This window comes from Macrobrachium nipponense, chromosome 1 (assembly GCF_015104395.2).
Source record: "Macrobrachium nipponense isolate FS-2020 chromosome 1, ASM1510439v2, whole genome shotgun sequence".
NCBI lineage: Eukaryota > Metazoa > Arthropoda > Malacostraca > Decapoda > Palaemonidae > Macrobrachium > Macrobrachium nipponense.
Genome location: NC_087200.1, coordinates 202,411,397 through 202,432,990, shown reverse-complemented (window position 1 = coordinate 202,432,990; position 21,594 = coordinate 202,411,397). Strand labels below are relative to the sequence as shown.

General features: G+C 47.1%; 3 protein-coding genes and 1 long non-coding RNA gene across 23 annotated transcripts in view; 3 read left to right on the top strand and 1 right to left on the bottom strand.

Annotated features, from left to right (window-relative positions):
* LOC135220022 (uncharacterized) overlaps nt 1–21,594 on the top strand; it is an 875,986-nt gene that overhangs the window by 240,033 nt on the left and 614,359 nt on the right. The window lies entirely within an intron of this gene.
* Nucleotides 1–21,594, bottom strand: part of LOC135220025 (CD209 antigen-like protein E) — a 677,021-nt gene that overhangs the window by 408,878 nt on the left and 246,549 nt on the right. The window lies entirely within an intron of this gene.
* LOC135220027 (CD209 antigen-like protein E) overlaps nt 1–21,594 on the top strand; it is a 596,816-nt gene that overhangs the window by 374,023 nt on the left and 201,199 nt on the right. The gene's annotated exons all lie outside the window — the stretch shown is intronic.
* The window catches only part of LOC135220028 (uncharacterized), a 62,073-nt gene continuing 50,966 nt past the window's right edge, over nt 10,488–21,594 (top strand). Inside the window, exon 1 of the long non-coding RNA XR_010315557.1 lies at nt 10,488–10,668. This is a non-coding gene — a long non-coding RNA (uncharacterized LOC135220028). The remainder of the gene's footprint in view (nt 10,669–21,594) is intronic.

Below are 21,594 nucleotides of genomic sequence, written 5' to 3'. Positions count from 1 at the left end.
AGGTCTTGTTTTTGACGGAAGAAGTGAAAAAGCACCTCAAATGGTGGTTGGATCCAAAGAAGCTTGCGGAAGAGCTTTCGCTCAAGCTTCGGAACCCCGACCTAGTGTTGTTCTCCGACGCGTCCTCCACGGGTTGGGGAGCAACACTGGGAGGGAGAGAAGTGTCAGGCACCTGGAGAGGGGAACAGGTGTCCTGGCACATCAATCTAAAAGAACTCTCAGCGGTTTACCTTGCTCTAAGGTTCTTCGAGGAGGAAGTCTCCAGCAAAGTGGTTCAGATAAACTCGGACAACACCACAGCCTTGGCATACCTCAGGAAAACAGGGGGGAACTCACTCTCATTCTCTGTTCGTCATCGCGAGGAATATCCTGATTTGGGCGAAGTCGCAAAACGTCACGATTCTGACAAGGTTTGTGTCAGGCGTGGAAAACGTGCGAGCGGACCTTCTCAGTCGGCAAGGACAGCTTCTGCCAGACGGAATGGACCCTTCATCAGGAAGTATGCCAGGCGCTATGGGAAGCTGTGGGGACGTCCTCATGTGGACGTTTTCGCAACTTCCCGAAACGAAGAGACTTCCGCTGTATTGCTCCCCAGTTCTGGACCCGGGAGACAGTGGCAGTAGACGCCCTACTGTGGAATTGGCTCGGGACTAGATATTTACGCTTTTCCCCCATTCAAAATCCTCGGGGAAGTAATGAGGAAGTTCGCTGCATCAGAAGGAGCGAGAATAGACCCTCATCGCCCCCTTCTGGCCAGCGGCCGACTGGTTCACGGAGGTGATGTCCTTCCTAGTAGACTTTCCGAGGACTCTTCCCCTAAGGAAAGATCTACTCAGACAGCCCCACTTCGAGAGGTACCACAAAAAACCTCCCCGCGTCTGAGTCTGACTGCGTTCAGACTATCAAGAAGTTGGCCAGAGCGAGGGGTTTTTTCAAGACCTGTGGCAACGGCGATTGCCACCGCAAGGAGGCCCTCCTCAATCGCAGTTTACCAATCAAAGTGGGCGTCTTTAGAAGTTGGTGCAGAAGGAAGGGCATTTCCTCCACCTCAACCTCTGTGAGCCAGATAGCAGATTCCTTCTTCACCTTAGGAAAGAAGCGAAACTAGCCGTTCCCACACGATTAAATACTACAGAAGCGTGCTTTCTGTGGTCTTCAGACATAGTGGACTCGACTTAGCGAATGATAAAGACATTCATGATCTCATTAGATCATTTGAGACTGTGAAAGTTCTCCAACCTAAAGTACCATCGTGGAACTTAGACGTGGTACTGAAGTTTCTCATGTCGAGTCATTTGAACCGCTCCATTTAGCCTCGCTTAGGAATCTTACTAAGAAGACTATTTTCCTAACCGCTCTGGCGACGGCGAAGAGGGTTAGCGAAATTCAAGTCATAAGCAAGCATATTGGGTTCAAGGATCAATAGTGCAGTTGTTCCTTAAGTCCTACGTTCTTAGCAAAGAACGAGAACCCTTCCAACCCTTGGCCGAGAACGTTCGAGATCAAGGGGTTGTCGGAGCTAGTGGGACCTGAAGCTGAGAGAAGTCCTGTGTCCTGTCAGGGCTCTCAAGTTTATTTGCAGAGAACCAGAGCATGCAGAGGTTCTTCGGAGAACTTGTGGTGCTCTGTGAAAAAAACCAGATCTTCCGATGTCGAAGAATGCACTGGCGTTCTTCTTAAGAAGTACGGTTAAGGAAGCCCATGAAAAGTGTAGTGAAAGTGACATGGAGCTTCTGAAAGTGAAAGCCCACGAGTTGAGGGCTATTGCTACTTCGGTGGCTTTTCACAAAAATATGGCAATCAAAGACATTTTGAGCGCCACTTATTGGCGAAGCAATTTCGGTGTTCGCTTCACATACCTGCGGGAGGTGAAAGCAACATACGATAATTGTTACTCGCTCGGACCATACGTCGCTGCAGACACTGTTTTGGGGGCAGAGGTAGCGCTCAATCCTATCCTTTAATGGTTTAGGGGAGTTTTTAATTTGTGTTATGGTTGTGGGGTTGACCGCCTGCGGCGGATCTCCCTTCCATTAGCTAGTCTATGTGGATACTTTTGGTAGGCTACGCCAGGTGGTTTGGTTGGTTACTTCGTTGCCCTCATTTGTATGGTCAATGGTAGTCACGTCGTGGTCTCGCCCCTGTTGACAGATCATCTGGAGTGCACCAGCTATATAGGTCTCTACCTCGCTGGCAACTCTAGTAGCACAAGCAGACTTACGCGGCAGTAACCACGAAGTCAGCTATGCTAACAGGTAAGGAATCAAGATATCAATTATCTGCATATATATGTTTCCTAAAATCTTCTATTCTGTCTACTCCCACCACCAAAGGTGGGATTCAGCTATATATATACTGACAGGTAAGTTCATGAACAAAATGATATTGTAATGATACATTTTGTACATGAAACTTTCCTGTCAGATATATACTTAGCTATACGTCTCTGACGTCACGACAGAATTCAAAAACTCGCGGCACACGCGACAGGTAGGTCAGGTGATCTACCTTACCCGCCGCTGGGTGGCGGATGTAAGAACCAATCTCCCTTTCCTTCCCAGCCAGAATTTTTCTGTCGCCGGTGACGACTACACCTGTGGTTGTTACCTCCTGACAGCTTTATTCATTTCTCGTTGCCGTGGATTTATTTGGACTGACTTTCGGTGAAGTACCTGATCTTGTTGCTTGGCATACGCATTGTGGATTGTTTTGGATATTGATTTGGATTTTTCTTTGATTTCGAGATGTCTGAGTTAGAGGTTAAGAAATCTTCTATGTTTAGAGTGTGTGCTATGGATGAATGCAAGGTGAGACTACCGAAAGCTACGGTAGATCCTCACACAGTTTGCTTTAAATGTAGAGGTAAAGAATGTTCTTTTGATAACCCGTGTAATGAGTGTGATAAGTTGGATGAGGGTGAATGGAAGGCTCTTTCTTCCTACTTGAGGAAGTTAGAGAAAGACGGTGAGAAAGGCTTCTTCTAGAAGTTCTAGTAAGTCTCGTATTAGCGAGTCAAGAAAATCCTGTGTAGCATTAGAAACCTTCTCCAGTTTCAGCTCCTGCGCCCTGCATCGAACCTAAGGATACGACTACGGAAGTGGCAACCATGAGAGCCACGATCCTTAGCATGGAAAAGAAGATCCGTTCGTTGCAAGGTAAGAGTAGTGAAGGTGAATTGTGCAGTTGACCCAGTTGCAGTGGAGGGTGCGTCTGATCGGCTCCTTAATGCTTCCAGGCCTAGACCTCTTCCAGACTCCCAGTCCCAGTGGAGGAGGAAAGTCAAAAGCCGCAGGAAGGTTAGGGAGAGAACTCCCACCGATTCAGGCGTCCCCTCGGTAGATCCTGATTGATCGTACCCAGGCTGCCCTTGTTCGCGCGAAGAAGGAGGTATTGCGCCAATGCTTCTCTTCGTCTTCCTCTCCTTCACCTAGAAGAGGATGGAGCGCCTCGGATTCTTCACGACCACTGAAGAGAGCCTGGAAGGCGCCTGGCTCCTTTCCTTCCAGCCCGGAAGTTTTTCCAGAAGAGCCGGAAGTAGAGATCAAGAAACCCAGGAGGGAGCAGGAGTTCTCGCTCATAGTAGGCTTCGAGCCTCTTCTCCGGTGGAGGATTTTACAAGATCTCCAGCTCGAATTCTTGCGGGACTGCAAGCGCAGATTTCGGCACTGGCGGGCTCCTTGGCAGGAGGAACGCGGCGGAAAGACGTCTCTCTCCCTGTCAGAAGTCTAGGATTCCTTAACCTGTCTTACCGTCTCAGTAAGAGTCGGTTCTCTCTCCTTTATCAGCGGATGGAAGGAGGTGCGCGCTTCCCTCAGCAGGCGCTTGTCGTCTTCCAGACATCAATCGCCCAAGAAGCTTTCTCCTGGTGACTACATCTCTCCAGTAGGAAGGGATCTAGCGACTAGTAGGCGTTCGTCTAAAGACAGGCGTACAGCCTCGTCCTCGCGCTCTTTTACGAAGATCCTTCATTCGGATAAGAGAGCCTACTCTTTGATGGATTCATCAAGAGACAGGATCTCGCCTTATGTTCAGGCGCCTTGAGCCTAGTAGGCGCTACTCCCCAAGTAGACGCTCTCCCGCTCCCAAGCGCTTTTCTCATGAATAGGCGCTTTTCTACCTGATAAGCGCGGCTCTACTTTTAGCCGCTCGATTCAGGACAGGCGCGTAGAGCCTGAAAGATATGTCTCTTCTGGGAGACTACCTTTTGAAGAGACACACAGTCGGGAGGCGAAGCGAAAGTTTGTGGAGCATGGTAGACGCCGGTCTCCTAGTAAGCGACCTTCTCCAGACCTTCGCTCTCCTGTAAGTAGGCGCCAAGAGCCTAGTAGGCGTTCGCCTCGTGGTAGGCGCAGCTCGCCTGGCAGCCGCTCTCCTTTGAACAGGCGCATGGATCCTGAGAAGCGCCTGAGCATAGTAGGCTCTCCTCTCCTAGCAGGCGCTCCCCCTTGGAAGCCCTGAATTCTAGGAGTAGGATTAAGGAGCAAGAGCACGCACTCATCAGAGTAGGAAAGACTCATTCGAGAGGAGCTCTCCAGAAACTTTGGCTTCCCCTGATAGGCGCCAGTCTACTACTAGACACTCTCATGGACAGGCGCATTTCTTTAGAGAAGGCTAACTGCACTCGTAAAGAAGCGGCACGGGTTCTTCAGTGGATGAAGTTGAACCTTCAGAAGAGGATTTGGTGAAGGACTCGTCAGTTTCGTCCTACAAGATCCTTACAGATCTACTTCTTCAAGAGTTTGGAGACTCCCTTACTCCCGTCGCTCCTCCTCCTCCTCTCTCTTTATTCGTCGACTTCGAAGTAAGACGAAAGTTTCCTCTTTGTGTGAGGATGGAAGCCAAACCATCTCAATGAAGGAAATGAAAGCTTTGAGAGGTGTTGGTGATTGGCTGCTTTCTAAAGGAAGAGAAAGGGGAAAAAAAACAAACTGTGTTTTCTTTTTCCCTCCTTCCAAAACCTTTACGGGCAGACTCGGATTTTGGTACGAGTCTGGAGAACCCTTAGGTCTGGGTCTTCCTTCATCGGCGGATGCGGATTCTCTTCTCTGGTGGATGCAGCACGACGCTCGGCTCTTTTGTCGGCCAAAACGACCTGGGCTATGAACGAGCTTGACCACCTGCTGAAGGGAATGTTTAGAGTCTTGGAAGTCTTCAACTTCCTTGACTGGTCTTTGGGGGTCTTGGCTAAGAAGACTCAGAACCCGGATGCTATTTCGCCAGAAGATCTAAACAGTGTTCTAACGTGCATTGACAAAGCAGTTAGAGATGGATCGAGCGAAATAGCCTCCCTCTTTGGAGCAGGGATCCTTAAGAAGAGATCAGTCTTCTGCTCTTTCTCACGAAGTCTGTTTCGCATGCCCAAAGAGCCTTCTCTCCTGTATTCGCAGCTCTCGCCTCTGCTTTTTCCAAAGAAGATAATCCAGGACATCTCAGGATCTATCTCTGCGAAGGCGACTCAGGACATGCTCGCACAGTCGGCACGGAAGCCTAAGACCTCCTTCCAGACGAAGACTAAGAAGGAGACTCCAGCTAGACAGGAGCCCTTTCGAGGGGGCCCCCCCTTCTAGAGCCTCTACCTCGAGAGGGTAATAGAACTTTCAAGAGAGGTAGATCCTTCTCACGCTCTGTCAGAGCTAAGAAGTAGGGAAGTAGTCCTCCAAACACCAGTAGGTGCCAGACTTCTAAGATTCTCGGAAGCCTGGACAAAGAGAGGAGCGGACAACTGGTCCCTCTCTATAATAAGGAAAGGATATCTGATTCCTTTTACGGAAAGACCACCGTTGACAACGACTCCGAGGGAGTTGGTGGCCAGGTACAGGGATCCCATCATGAGCCTTGCTTTAACACAAGCAGTGGAACTAATGTTCGAGAAAGAGGCTATAGAGCTAGTGAGCGACCCTTGCTCAGCGGCTTTTACAACCGCCTTTTTCTAGTTCCAAAAGCCTCAGGAGGATGGAGACCGGTTCTGGATGTAAGCGCCCTGAATTTCTTTGTAGAAAAGAGGAAGTTCGCCATGGAGACGACATCCTCAGTGTTGGCGGCCCTTCGGCCAGGGGACTGGATGGTGTCCCTAGATCTTCAGGACGCTTACTTCCATGTGCCTATCCATCCTTCGTCAAGGAAATACCTCAGGTTCATGATGGGAGGAAGGATATTCCAGTTCAGGGCCTTGTGCTTCGGCCTTTCAACAGCCCCTCAGGTCTTTACAGGCCTAATGAAAAATGTAGCAAGATGGCTACATTTGGAGGGAGTCAGAGTGTCCCTTTACTTGGACGACTGGCTGATCAGAGCCAAGTCTCAGGAAAGATGTTTGGAGGACCTACAAAAGACCCTTTTCATGGCAAGTTCGCTGGGACTTTTGGTGAATTTAACTTTCAAAAGTCTCAGTTGATCCCCAGTCAAGATCGTATCTATCTGGGGATTCGGATGGCTTCTCTGGATTTTCGGGCTTTTCCGTCTCCAGAACGGATAGCCCGAGGGTCAGAGAAAGTCAAAGCCTTCCTAGAGAAAGAAGTATGCACAGCGGAGGAGTGGATGAGTTTGTTGGGGACACTCTCTCGTTGGAGCAATTCCTTTCTCTAGGAAGGTTGCACCTCAGACCTCTCCAGTTCTTTCTCCATCGAAACTGGAGGTGTCATTCACAAAACCTAGAGTTCTCCTTCGAGATTTCAAAGGAAATCAAGAAGGACCTCTCTTGGTGGGCCAACCCTCTCAAGTTTGCAGAAGGGATGTCCCTTCACATTCCGAACCCCAACCAAGTGTTGTATTCCGACGCCTCGGAAACAGGTTGGGGAGCGACGCTCGGCTCAAGAGAAGTGTCAGGCACCTGGAACAAGGAACAGGTGACCTGGCACATCAACAAGAAGGAGCTGATGGCGGTTTGGCTAGCTTTGAAAGCTTTCGAGCCCCACGTCCTAGCTTCAACAGTTCAGATCAACTCGGACAACACCACGGCCCTGGCTTACATCAGGAAGCAAGGGGGGACTCACTCTTTCTCCCTGTACGAGACAGCAAAAGAACTCCTGCTTTGGGCAGAAAAAAGGAAGATTTGTCTCCTTACCAGGTTCGTACAGGGAGAAAAGAACGTCAGAGCAGACCTCCTAAGCAGGAAAGATCAAGTCCTGCCGGCAGAGTGGACTCTGCACGAAGATGTTTGCCAGGATCTGTGGAAGCTTTGGGGCAAACCTCATATAGACCTCTTCGCCACAGCCAAGAATATGAGGATAGCCAACTACTGCTCTCCGATATCGGACCCGAGGGCAGTGTCGATAGACGCGTTCCTACTAGATTGGAAGGGTCTAGACACGTATGCTTTTCCTCCATTCAAGATACTGGGAGAGACTCTAAAGAAATTTGCAGAATCGGAGGCAACAAGGATGACGCTGGTAGCCCCGTTCTGGCCCGCACAAGTATGGTTCACAGAGGTACTGGAATGGTTAGTAGATCTTCCGAGAACATTACCACAGAGGATCGATCTGCTCAGACAACCCCACTTCGAGAGGTATCACAAAAACCTCCCCGCTCTAGATCTGACTGGCTTCAGACTGTCAAAAGTTTGGTCAGAACGAGAGGCTTTTCGGCAAGAGTTGCAACGGCTATCGCAGCAGCAAGAAGGCCTTCTACCCTTAGAGTCTACCAATCGAAGTGGGACGTCTTTCGGCGATGGTGTAGGAGCCATCACTTTTCCTCTTCCAGTACCTCTGTGACACAAATAGCAGACTTCTTACTTTTCCTTAGGGAAGAAAGTGGATTGGCGGTATCAACCATTAAAGGCTATCGTAGCATGCTATCTGCAGTGTTTAGGCACAGAAACTTAAACATTTCAGAAGATAAGGACCTTCATGATCTAATAAGATCGTTTGAAACATCCAAGAAGATTTCTCCAGGGGTTCCGAGTTGGAATCTGGATGTAGTGCTACGTTACCTGAGGTCCAATAAGTTTGAACCGCCTCAGTCTGCATCGTTCAGAGACCTCACGAAGAAGACAATTTTCCTCATGGCATTGGCTTCCGCAAAAAGGGTTAGTGAACTCCATGCACTAGAAGGAAATGTGGGATTCAGAGGAGATGCAGCTATCTGTTCATTCCTTCCTTCGTTCTTAGCCAAGAACGAGAACCCCTCAAATCCTTGGCCTAAGGAGCTTTGAAGTACAAGGATTGTCTGCATAGTAGGCGAGGAAGCAGAGAGGTCTCTTTGCCCAGTAAGAAGTTTGAAATTCTATCTACAGAGAAAGAAAAAACTTAAGGGCAATGATGTCAACCTTTGGTGCTCTGTAAGAGATCCAAGGAGGACACTTTCGAAGAATGCGCTTTCTTTCTTTATCAGAAGCCTGGTGAAAGAAGCGCATGCGATATGTGAGGAAAGTCAATACAAAGTTCTTAAGGTAAAAGCTCATGAGGTAAGAGCTATTGCCACGTCATTGACTTTTAACAAAAACATATCCCTGAGTAATATAATGAAGGCAACATTCTGGCGTTGCAACTCAGTCTTTGCAAACCAAACCACTATCTGAGAGACGTCAAAATTACGTATGAAAAGTGCTTCGGGTTAGGCCCGTACGTATCGGCGGATTCGGTGCTGGGGCAGGGAGCTGAGACATATCCTTAGTAGTATATATTTTTTCCCCTTGTTAGGTTGTAAGTTTTTGGTTGTTTGAAAGAACATGCGGGTAGGCATGTTTTTCAATTCGTAGTGCTAACAATGATTAGATTGGTTAGGTGATCGGTGTATGTTTGAGCTCCTTGCAATGATAGTGGTTAGGTTCTGTCATATAAGTGGGCGAATCCCCGTTGACAGATCCTGCTCGGATTCTATCAAGTAAGCGGACAACCAAATCCCTTTGATAGACCCAAAGAGTCTGTCAGCTGTAGGTCACGCCCTCGCTGAAGCTCTTAAGGCAACGCAGACTCATCAGACAGTAACTACGAAGTCTTCTGCCTAAACAGGTAAGAACCAAGGTTGTTTTTACATCCTACAACTAGTGTTGTTTTCCCCTTTTTTCCATATTTATATTGCTGTCTCTTTCCCTCCACCAAGTGTGTCAATCAGCTAAGTATATATCTGACAGGAAAGTTCATGTACAAAAATGTTATTGTTAGTATACAATAAGGTTTTGTACATACTTACCTGGCAGATATATACGATTGATGGCCCGCCCAGCCTCCCCTCAGGAGACCGGTGGAAGGAAAAAATTCTGGCTGGAAAGGGAGATTGGTTCTTACATCCGCCACCCAGCGGCGGGTAAGGTAGATCACCTGACCTACCTGTCGCGTGTGCCGCGAGTTTTGAATTCTGTCGTGAGTCAGAGACGTATAGCTAAGTATATATCTGCCAGGTAAGTATGTACAAAACCTTATTGTATACTAACAATAACATATTAAAGTTTGTTAATCTTACTGGCAGGATACATATAATCAAGTACCCACCCACCTCCCCTCAGGAGACAGTGGAAATAAAAAAATTATGAATAGAAAATGGGAATGATTCCTGATACCCGCCTCCCAGCGGCGGGAAGGGTACTAACCACCTGACTCCCACTGCGTGTGTCGTAAGTGTTTAAATTTCTGTCGGATTCGGAAAAATACAGCTATATATATATCTGCCAGGTAAGTATGAACAAACTTAATTGTATCATTACAATATCATATTTGCTTTCGGCCATTGATGTGTATAGACTTACTGTTTACCCAACTGTTATTGCTGATTTCTTTTCAATCCCGGTGGGATTTTTCTTTTTTACTTGGAATGAATATTGTTCTAATAGTGTGTTTGGAATATTGCTATAATGCAAACCCATGATTTGCAACAGCGTGTATCCTCTGCCCCTAGCCAGTGCTGCCCCGTGGTACAGGGTAAGATGTGCAGCAAGATCCGTGGCTTAGTAGAGGTTGATCCTCAAGTACGGATGTGTTGTGATCTTTATTTGATAGTGTAAGTGTTTTGGGTATTGTTTCATAAGGGTAATTGCATTTTTTTTCTATTGTTTTGTGTATGTTTAAGAGGTTCAATCTTTGGTTTATGTATTAAATATTTAGTGGAATTTTATCAATGTTTATTTGTCTCCCTTGAATAGTCTTAATTCAAGATTTATTTTGAATACTATATACTTAGCTCTCCATTATGTCAGTTGCCCTCCCTACCTACCCACATTCAAAAGTGGACAGAAGTAGACTGACCAATTACAGGTTGTACATATTCCCTTGGTGAGGCATGGAGGAAGATGGATAGAAACAGATATTCATGGAAAACTGAGTGTACTCATTTTTTATTTGAATCTTCAAACTACCACTGGTGTGGAATAAAAAAAATAAATTGTAAAGTAAGTATTTTTATTTTTCATACTGTATTGTGTATGATAAGGTGGTACTTTATAGGTCAGCTCTTGATTAGCTCATTAAGAGAACTTGTTGTATCCTGTAAGGTTTTAGTCTATATCATTAAGTGTTCAAGTGGGTTTTCTGCATAGAACTTATCTCATTTGCAGGTTTTTTACTTCCGTTATAACAAGATAGTCACTCCACTGGAAATCTTACAACAAGGAAAGGCTACTAGATGGAGAACACAAGAGAAGGAAAAAAGCCACAGATGCCATATCAATTGTTTAAGATCATATGGACGGTGAACTGAATTTCATAGAATATCCAACAGACCCAAACTTATGACTCAGAGGTCAGATGTAGGGGACTTCATGACAAGTGTTTTGCTCCTTATTTAGTAGTCAGTAATTCAGTAATATTTAGATGCAACCATTTTTTTTTTCAAAGTTCATGTTAGCTTAGTAGGAGGTAATTGCAATTGTTTCAGAGAGTTTACTTTGTGTTCCTGTTGGCTTAATACCAAGTAGTTCATTAGTTATGTACAAAAAATATGCCTTATTAATGTTTTATAAGAATTTATTTTTACATGTGTAACTTACCAAGTAATTACATTACTCACAGTTTCACTTGCAGGCAGCTTAGAAAATTTGAAAATCATGGTGGCACTAGTGTAGGTGTAGGTATATTAGCATCACCCATTTTCGGGGGTAAGAGAGGAACAACTTCGTCAAACAGTTAATTGTTTTATACCGGCTCTTGACTGAAGTTCAATTGTGAGTGGCCAGCTTGGATTTGATTTTTGTGGACTTCAGATTGGTTTGGTGAAGCACTGGTAGCCTAAGACTTTGCTGTTTTTTTATTTAGTTCTCTGTTAGAGACGTTAATTATTAAGACAATTCACTGGATTTTATTGTTTATCACTAGTACTCTTTTCAATATGTCTGATACTAGTGCCTTTGCTGTAAAATCAGAGTGTCTAAAGAGAATTATGACTCTCACACTTTGTGCTTTGAATATAGGGGACAGGAATGTTCTGTCTACAAGACTTGCAATGAATGTTCAGGGTGGGATGCCAAGAAGTGGAAAGTGTTAGGTTCTCACTTATCAAAATTAGATAGAAATAGGAGACGTAAAGCGGCTGCTAGAGCCAAGTCAAAGACTGTAGAAACTAAGACTTAGACATTTGTGTATAGCTTTCTGTTGATGATCTTAATATCTCTTTAACTGCTTCCGCTTTGTCACTGTTCTGAGTCCTTCAACCAATTTACTTGCTTCCTTGCCCAGCTCCCCCTCTTCCAACCCTGACCCCCTTGCCAGCCTCGACTCGAAGATTAGTAAGGTTTTCAATGCTAAAATGGTGTTGTTTGTAGAGACAATGTCCCTGTTGGCAGATTCAGTGCATGTCTTCATGAATAAAGAGGAAAGTAGACATAATTGTAGTGAAGTGTCATTTGGGTAGGCGGCTGTTCGTTCGGCCGACACTCCTAGGAAAAGGTCACTGGCATACTCTCCTGCATCTGGGAACAGTCATACCGGAGTCCGTAAGGAGGTTGGTGGGGACTGCCCATGGACAGTTGTCCCTTCAGTCAGACTTGTAGTTTCCCAGGTTATGAAGAAGGATGTTCATTGGAAATTCATCCAAAAGGAAGTGTGCAGTCTGTCCTCAAGTTCTGAGAGTACAGTCCTGAGAATAGGTGCCAGTGGCACTTTAGTGACAAGTCACGGCCACTGAAAATGCCTGCTTCGGACTCGGTTTGCGCTCCCACAGTGCTGTGTAAGAGATTAAGGGAGCTAGTACAACTGTCATGTAGTTTTTGGGACTCCCCTGACTGTTTCTCCTTGGATTGTCCTGTGATAGTGCACAAGCGCTCTACCCTTTTCAAGCATTCTTCATCTTCCAGAGAGTGCTCAATGGTGCCAGAGCACCCACTAGCAGCTGAGCTGCTGCTAATCTGTGGGTGCCCAAATGCCGAGGGGTGACCGACTCAAGCTTCTACATTCACCAGTACACAAGACAGTGTCTTCGATTAAGAGTGTACTTGATATTGGTGCTACACCTTCAGTTTACCTAGAGTTTTCTGCAATGTGCCTGACTTCGGATGCCAAACGAATAGCACCATCCAATCCTACATCCAGGACAGACCTGTCGCTTCAGCATCAGTTGTGGACATTCTTAGCATGCTTGAGAAAGACACTAAAGGTTCGCTGCTTTCACCTGTATCTTTGGAGGCAGATGATGAAGATGAAGTTGGGGATCAAGGCTTCCCTCCTACTGCTTATGCAGCATTGTTAAAGAACTTTCTACATGATTTCCCTGGATTTTTTACTCCCACAGCTCGAGCTGCTCCAGCTTCAACATTCCTTTTATTGGACCAGCCTGCACAGGACAGACTACCCAGGATGGTTCTTTGTTCTTAGGGGCAAAGAAGGCCCCCAATGAATGGATAGTTGGCTCACTGAGAAAAGGGAGCAAGGAAAGGCTTCATTTAGCTATCCCCCTCATGTCTTGTTTGGTAGAGGTATTTGGCATACAAAACTGGGGAAGCTCCTTCTCTGGGAGTGGCTGCCTCTTCCCAGGGAGACTTCTCTGGCCTCAGATTCTTCATGTAGATTGGCTTTCAATGTAGCCAAAGTAATATTCTTCCCTATGGAGATAGATCGTCTACTCCTAGATTGGCAGGTGGGTGCTTTAGCAAGAAAATTCAAAGACTATTCCACACTACCTGAGGAAATAGTGTTGGATTCGCTCAATGCCCTATCATGATGAAGACATAAGGGATGGGACCCAGGAGTTAGCATTGGTCTATGCATTAGGGGTCTTAAAGAGAAGAGCTTTGGGGCTCTTTCACGACGAAGAGTGTTACTTCCTCAGAGATCTGTGCTATTGTATGCTCCTCTGGATTGCCAACACCTCTTTCCTAGGTCAACAGTGAGTGATATATCTTCAGAGCTCCAAAAGGAGAGCACTGAAGACCTTCTCACTCGCTATTGGAGGCACCCCAGAGATCTAATTCCTGCAAGTACCAGGAATATGTCCCTGCTGCAGACGCTGCCCTTTCTAGGTAACAGAACCAGATCTCAATGACCAAAATCAAATCTGTTTCTCAGCCAGACCTACCAAGAATTTATCCTAAGCCTTCCGCCCGAAAGTGAAGATCAGATCCTTCTTGTGCCTGTAGGAGTGAGGCTCCTGCATTTTTGGAGGAAGTGGAAAAAAAGGGGAGCAGAATATTGGATAGTATCGGTATTAAAGGAAGGTTACGCAATTCCTTTGAGAGAAAACCTCCATTAATCAACAGACCCATTGTGTTGACCACCGACTCAGTATGCTGCTTCTTCGAGTTAGAGGGAAGCCGTGGCGTCAGCCCCGCTAGTGACGTCACAGGGTCAGCCATTTTGTATCCGTCTGCTAGTGGCGTCTGCTTCCCGTTCGGATCGAGGGGAAGCCATGATGTCATCTTCCATTGATGACATCACTCCCAGTTGTCTCCACAGCGCTGCCTCGCTCATTTTTGCCGTCATCGTTTGCTGCCGTGACATCATCTCTGCTATCCAGTTCTCTTCATCTCCCTTCCATATCATCGGCCCCTTCTCTTGCTGATCTGCCTGAGGCTTTATGCCAGGCGGTTCTTAAGAGATTGGACTCTGGTTTAGAAGATAGGTTTGCTGCTGCCTTGGCTGGGAGGACTGGAAGCAAGCGTGTTGCATCACCCCAGCGTGTTGTATCAAGCATTGGAAGGCTAAGGACTTTGCCCTTTCTTCGTCTGCGAGTGAGGAGCGGCACGCCCTTGTTCCTGCGAGTGTTGGTGTTGCTGAGAGTGTTGGTGTTTCTTCCCCTGTGCGATCTACAGTGGCTGCTTTGTCCTCTACATCGAGTCGTGAGTGTGTTACAACCTCCCACGTTCGTGCACATGTTGCAGGTACTTCCGCTTTTCCTTCTCCAGGGCCTATTCGTCGCCCTAAGGATCTCAAGGCGCCTGTCAAGAGGTCGAAGGTTGTGAGCACGGAGTTAGTGCAGCAGGAGTGTTTGCCTGCCCTCTCCCTGGTACTTCCAGGGGTTTGACTCCAAAGGATTCTCATTCTATTTCAAGTGTTCGAGACTCCTCACTTAAGCATGAACATACATCCGCCCCACACGTGCTCGTACATGGCCATGTTCGAGAGTCATCTGTTGGGAGAGTGTGTAGTGATGTCCCTAGTGTTGTGGTTGGTTCGTCGCAGCAGTAGGTGCTTGGATCCAGCCCAGATAGGTTAGTTGATGTTTCGGGCTGTTTGGCGGCTGGTTCTTCTGTTAATTTACAAGAGGAAGGCTCTTTAGATAAGCCTGCACATCCTTCTCATTGTCAGTCTCCGTTGCCGGAGCAGGAGGAGGGAGATACACAAGAGTTTTTGTCTTCCTTTACAGAAGTTGTCGATCTCATTCGTGGGTTCAACAATTTGGAGAGTAGGACTCGGGCTCGGTTGTCTTTCACTCCTTCCTGCTTGGAAGCCTTGCTGGGAGCTACGCAGGATGCCAAGTCATCGTTTCACCTTCTGTTGTTGGGCATGTCCAATCAGTCTTACATAAGGTTAACGCCTCTGTTTCATATTGGACAGATTGCTTCGCTTTAGGGGCTCTGCCAAGTTGCTTCCCCCACCTCTCACGAGGCATAGGAAGTACTATGCTACGAACTCTGCATACTTGACGTGTCATCTTAACCGGGACATCATTCGTCTGAAGCCAGGATTGACTTTGGAGCAGGTGAGGTCGGTGGCTGTCCTTGTCTCCGCAGGATGCCTCAGCTTTGGAGTCTACAGCAGCCTCTATGTTGCAGATGGTTTCTTGGCTGGACTTCTGCTCGGCCGTCATTGCCAAGATAGCTTCTGACAGGTCCCCAGAGGGGTTGGTGAGTGTTTCCTCTCTTGCCATTTAGTTGCAGTCCGTAGGCATGGCATTCTTGTATCTTGCTCACCTCATTGTTAATTTATCAGCTAACCTTCTGATTAGAAGAGACGTGGCTTTATATCAGATGGAAAGATCGGTTGACCCTGAGTCCTTGCCGGCATAGATGAATGGGGATCTTTGGAATCACAATTTCTGTTCCCTTGGGTGGTAGATGTCCTTTGGGTATCTACTGCATTCAACTTCTCTCCCCCTCTCTCGGACAAGCTGCTGCTCAGGAGGGTGTATCCTCCAGATTCTCTTAAGTTCTTGGCTCTCTGGCAGGAAGTGCAGAAGATGCTGGACAAGGATGCGATAGAGGAAGTGGTGCGTCTGTCTCCAGGGTTTTACAGTTGCATTTTCTTGGTGCCCAAGGTGTTGGGAGGTTGGAGGTCATTGATCACCTTATCCACCTTGAATCACTTCATCAGGAAGATAAGGTTCAAGATGGAGACCGCACGTTCACTGTTGGCAGCTGTGAGGGAGGGCGACTTCATGCTGTCAATAGATTTGAGGGACGCATACTTCCAGATTCCTATTCATCCGACGTCCAGGAAGTTCCTTCGCTTAACTCGGAGACAAGGTCTTCGAGTTGAAAGTCTTGTGCTTCGGGCTGACCACAGCCTCTCAAGTGTTCACAGGGGTCTTCTCTCTCGTCTCAAGTTGGGCCATGCCCAGGGGATCCGTTTGCTGAGGTACCTCGACGATTGGTTGGTCCTAACAGGTTCCAGGGAGAAGCTGCTGCATGACAGAGATTGTCTGCTTCAGTTTTGTTTGGAACTCGCCATCATGGTAAACCAAGAGAAGTCAAATCTTGTACCCAGTCAAAGGATTCTCTACCTGGGGATGGTCATCAATATGGCGGTTGCAAGAGTTTTCCCATTGGATCAGAGGTTGGAGAAGTTGCGAGTGGTGGCGCGTGACTTTCTGTTGGAACCACATCAGTCAGCTCATCAGTGGCAGGTTCTTCTGGGAATTCTTGTCTTCCCTGGAGAAGCTGGCCCCTCATGGGTGTCTTCATCTTCGGTCTCTACAATGGAGGCTGAGGGAGTTCTGGTCTCCAGCGAGGGACTCGCTCCTGTTAATGGTTCCTCTGTCTCTGGAAGTGAGAGAAGACCTTCGTTGGTAGTTGGACATCTGAAATCTCTTGAAGGGTGTTCTTCTTTGTTCTCTCCCTCTGGACTTCCATCTGTTTTCAGATGCCTCCCTCGAAGGTGGGGGGCTCATTTAGGTAGCCTCATTGCCTCAGGCGTTTGGAGTTTGGAGGACAAACAGCAGTGTATCAACGTTTTGGAGTTGAAGGCATCCTTTCTGGGTCTGAAGGAGTTTCGGGAGAAAGTAGAGGGTCATTCTGTCGTTCTCATGCCGGACAACACCACGGTGGTCACTTATGTGAACAAGGAGGGAGGCCTGGTTTCATGTCAACTTCACACCTGGACCGTCGATGTTCACCAGTGGGTGGTCAGCGATTCGGTAGAGCTCTCAGCCAGGTATATCCCAGGTAAACAGAATGTGGTTGCAGACAAGCTCAGTCGTCTGGATCAGATCCTAGGCACAGAGTGGTCCCATCATCAGGTAGTAGCAGACAAGCTCTTCCAGATTTGGGGGAGACCCATGCTGGACCTTTTTGTGACCCGGTTCAACAGGAAACTGGAGATATTCTGTTCAGTGGTTCCAGATCCTTTAGCGTTACAGGAGGACACGTTCCAACATCCCTGGGACAACCTGAAGGTGTATGCTTTCCCTCCGTTTTGTTTGATCCATCAGGTTCTGAACAGGCTGATGAGCTCGCAGGGTCTCAGGATGACTTTGGTATCCCCTCTGTGGCCTCAGGCAGAATAGTTTCCAGATCTGCTTTCGTTGTTGTCAGAGGTTCTGAGGGAAATTCCCCCTTGGCAGCATCTCCTGCGTCAGCCACATGCGGAAAGGTTCCACCCGTCAGTAGAATCCCTGTCTCTTCAGGGTTGGAGGCTATCAAGTATTTCCTGTGAGCAAGAGGCTTTTCTCAGAGGATTGGTGTCATAAACGGGATTTTTCTCCACTTGGAACCTCTATTTAGCACATAGCAGACTTTATAACCTTCCTCAGAGATGAGAAACATTTGTCCGTTTCTGCCATTAGAGGCTACAGGGTGGCCTTGAGTTTAGTGTTACGCCCTAGAGGTATCGACATCTCATCCTGCGAACTTTTCTTGCTAGTTAAGAGGTTTGAAGCACACCAGGGGTTGGGGGCCAGTATCCTTCGAATCTCTCCCAGAATTTGTGGCTAAGACCCAGAATCCCTCTGTGCATGATAATAGGTTCACCTCCTTTTCCATTCCATCACTGAATGACTTTGTGGGCGGTGATGCTGAAGAGCTTTTGTTGTGTCCTGTCAGGGCTCTGTATTGCTATCTTAAAAGGACACGGCACCTTAGCCGTGTCGAAAGAAAGGAGGTGTCAAAGAATATTATCTCTTTTTGGATACGGAAAGCCATCAGACACGCATACATGACTCTTGATGATTCTGCCACCACGTCTGTGCAGGCTAGAGTGCCTGATGTTAGGGGTATTGGTCCCTCTCTGGCTTTCAAAAGAACTTGGCTGTACATAGAGTGCTGAGTGCTGGCACTTGGTTACGCCAGTCCATGTTCACCTCTTTCTATCTTAAGGATGTTGCCCGCAGATCTATGGACACGTTTTCCCTGGGTCCTGTGGTGACTGCTCAAAATATTGTGTAACTCATCATTGCACTTAACTGGGCACATTTGTATCTTACCTAAGATGATTGTGTGGATGAGAGAATGAGTGAGTTGGCTGGTCTCATTCTTTCTCTTGTACCTTTCCTTCTTCCTTTGGACAGGTTGAGGAATAGACACATCATTGGCTGGACTGGTCTGATACAGGTGAGTAAGGTAGTCATACTGATAGTTTGGTCACTTGGTATGCAAATAACCAACCCTCTATTCGGTAGCATATGCTCCACTCCCTGGCAAGGGGGAGTAGGGAGCGGTAACAAACCTTGGTGTGTTGGTTTGTTATTGGACAGTCAGAGCTTCTCTTTGGTTCCCTATGCAATGATTCCTCCCATATATCATTGTATGTCGCTCAGTGTCTGGGTGGTTAGATATCATTGTATCTAGCTTCTCACAGGCATCAGTCCCTCTCCGGAAATTATTTCTTCTGGAGCTGGACTGGTGAGTAGTCACCCCAGCTGGTTTAGGATGTCTGTGCCTCCCTCCAAGTGTAAGTCTATCGTATTGTTCGCGTATGAACAAATAACAAATTTTCTAAGACAATTTTCTATTTTTCATAGCTACAAACGACAAATTTTCTAAGACAATTAGCATTTTCATACATTCAACTTCCCTGTCAGATATATACTTAGCTATAGACTCCGTCGTCCCCGATAGAAATTCGAATTTCGCGGCACACGCTACAGGTAGGTAGGTCAGGTGATCTACCGCCCCGCCGCTGGGTGGCAGGAATAGGAACCATACCTTCTAGATCCAGATTTTCTCTATCGTTTGGAATGTAAACATACATTTACGGTTCCTCCTGATTTGATTTTCGTGTTTCATCGCCATCGATCTTCTGGGCTGTCTTTTGCAGGGAAGTACTGGGTCTTTGGTTCGGCATACGCTTTTATTAACTTTTTAATGAATTTCGCTTCGAAATTTTGAAGAAAATACTAAGTGAAACTACCGAAATTATCGGTAGACACTCACATAGTTTGCAATAAAGGGAATTATTAATATTTATTCATTATTACATGTAATAAAGGTTACAACTTTATTGAGGAAATATTAAACTCTAATTTCCTACTTTAGGAAGTCAGAAAAGCATATAACTAGATACGCTTACTTTATAAGCTTTAATAGCGTTTGTGCTAACGAGCAGTTAGAGTATTAGCAGTACTAGTAGTTGTTGCATCCTCATCACCTTCTTACTCCACAGAAACTACAAATTTATATATGCAAATTTGAAGATAATGGATGTAGCTCAAAAGCGAGCTCTTAAAAGGTAAGAAGTGAATATAGTGTTCCCCATTGAAGTGGAGGGTGCGTCTGATCGGCTCTGTCTCGCTCCCAGGTCTAGACCTCTTCCAAACTCACAAGCCCAGAGGAGAAGGAATGTCGAAAGCCGCACGGAGGTTTCAGAGAATCCCCACCGATCAGGCTGTCCCCTCGGCAGACTCTGTAGAACGTCCCAGACTGCCAAGTTCGCCATTGGAAAGGCGTCCTAAAATAGTGGAGGGTGCGTGCCGATTGGCTCTGTCTCGCTCTCAGGCCTAGACCTCTTCCAAGCTCACAAGCCCAGAGGAGAAGGAATGTCGAAAGCCTCAAGGAGGTTTCAGAGTATCCCAACGGTCGGGCGTCCCCTCGGCAGGATCTGTAGTAGCGTCCCAGACTGCCAAGGATAGCCGTTGGAAAAGGCATCCTAAAACAGTGTTTTCACTTATATAACTTACCCGGTGGTTACATATAGCTGTCGTCTCCTGACGTCACGGCAGAATTTGAAATTCGCGGTAGCGCTAATGGTTTGACAGGTAATCCCTCTACTTCCGCCCTCTCTACCGGGCACCGGGAACCATTCCAACAATAAATCAGAAGTTTCCTGCCATCAGAACCGGTAACACGGTTCCTCTGCTGGTTGGAATTTGGATTTGATCATCTTGGTTTTCTCCTTTTGGTGATGTACCTTGAGTTTACTGATCTTTTTGCTAGCGCTATAGTTATTTTGGTTTTGATATTGTCCTTTTTAGGAATTATTTTGAATTCTTCACGATGTCTGACACCGGCTCTATTCAGTATAGGGTGTGTAGTAGTGGGTGTAAGACTAGACTTCTTAAAGCTTCACTTGATCCTCATTCTACTTGTGTTAGTTGTAGGGGACGTGAATGTTCTTTTGAGAATACGTGTGAAGAATGTAAGTGTCTAACATCTCAGGAGTGGAAGGCACTGGGAAAGTATATGAGAAAGTTAGAAAAAGATAGAATCAGAAAGGCTTCACAGAGATCTTCTTCTAAGTCAGTGAGTAGCCAGGATATTCCTCTGAATTCTGTTAATCCTGTTCCTATTAACCCCATAGTGGTTGCTCCTGCCCTCGAATCTGTATCTCCCGATCCCGATCCCGTGTCAGTATTACGAGCCGATATGGACTCGAAATTTGTCTCTTTCCTCACCACTATGCAGAAAATGGGTGAGACAGTGCAAGAAGTGGTAGTTAAGTGTGATAAGTTACTTAGTGCAAGTGTAGTGGAGGAGGTGGTTGTTCGGCCCGTTCGTTCTCCTAGGTCTAGGCCCCTGTCAAACTCCCCAGATCCTGGGAGGAGGCATGCCGAAAACCGAAGGGAGGCGAGCGGGATCTGCTCCCGAGCAGCCGCCCCCTCAAGCAATCCTGTAGCCGTATCCCAGGATGCTGTCGCTCACCATTGGAAAGGTGTTGCGAGGAAGTGTTTTTCGTCAAGCGACTCTAGTTCAGATGTTTCCTCTTATAGAGGTTGGCGTAATAAGACTTCTAGACCGCTGAAAAGGTCTCGCGATGTTTCGCCTGCTGCGGTTCCCAAGAAGGTGGCGGCTGCCGAACCTTCTTGTAGTTTTTGGGAGGAGCCTGAAGCTTTTTCTCCGGCGGTTTCGATTTATCGCCCTTCTCTCATAGAAGTGGAGAAGCCGAACACGCACACTCCTTCGGAGCCTTCTCCAGAGCCTCCTCAAGCGATAACTCCTGCGGCTCCAGACGTGTTTGTGGATCATCCTTCTACTCCTCCCGCGCCTTCTACGTCGGTGGATCCTCAACCTTCGGTGTTTGAACAGATGAATGCCAAGTTAAGCAGTATCTTGGAGCTTTTTGGCACGTCTCTTTCGTCCCCGAATGCGCTCCCGACCGCCTTACATCTTCCGCAGACTACTGTGCAGTCCTCTTCGCAGGCTCCTTTTCAGTCGCCTCTTCAGGCTCAGACTCTCCATGTGACTCCTCTTCAGACGCCACTTCAGGTGCCTGGTCGGACTCCTTTCCTGACTCCGTCTATGGCGCCACGTCAGGCTCTCGCTCGAGCGCCAGCTCAGCCGCCAGCGCGGCCGCCAGCTCAGCCGCCAACGCAGCCGCCAGCTCAGCCGCCCGGATTCGTCTCAGTACAGGCTCAGACGTCTTCTCCTGCTTTCTCACACCCTCCTCGGACGCATCAGGGTGTGACTTCGCCGAACAGGATTCCTCTTCCGATGGAATGTTCGCCAGTTTCGTCGAAGGAAGCTTCGGATTTGGAGGAAGAAGGAGAAGTACTTACAGAAAAAGACAAGCATTTGTCGGGGTATAAGCTCCTTTTACGATCCTTCGTTGACAACTTTGGAGATTCTTTTGCGCCTTCCGTTCCAGTTTC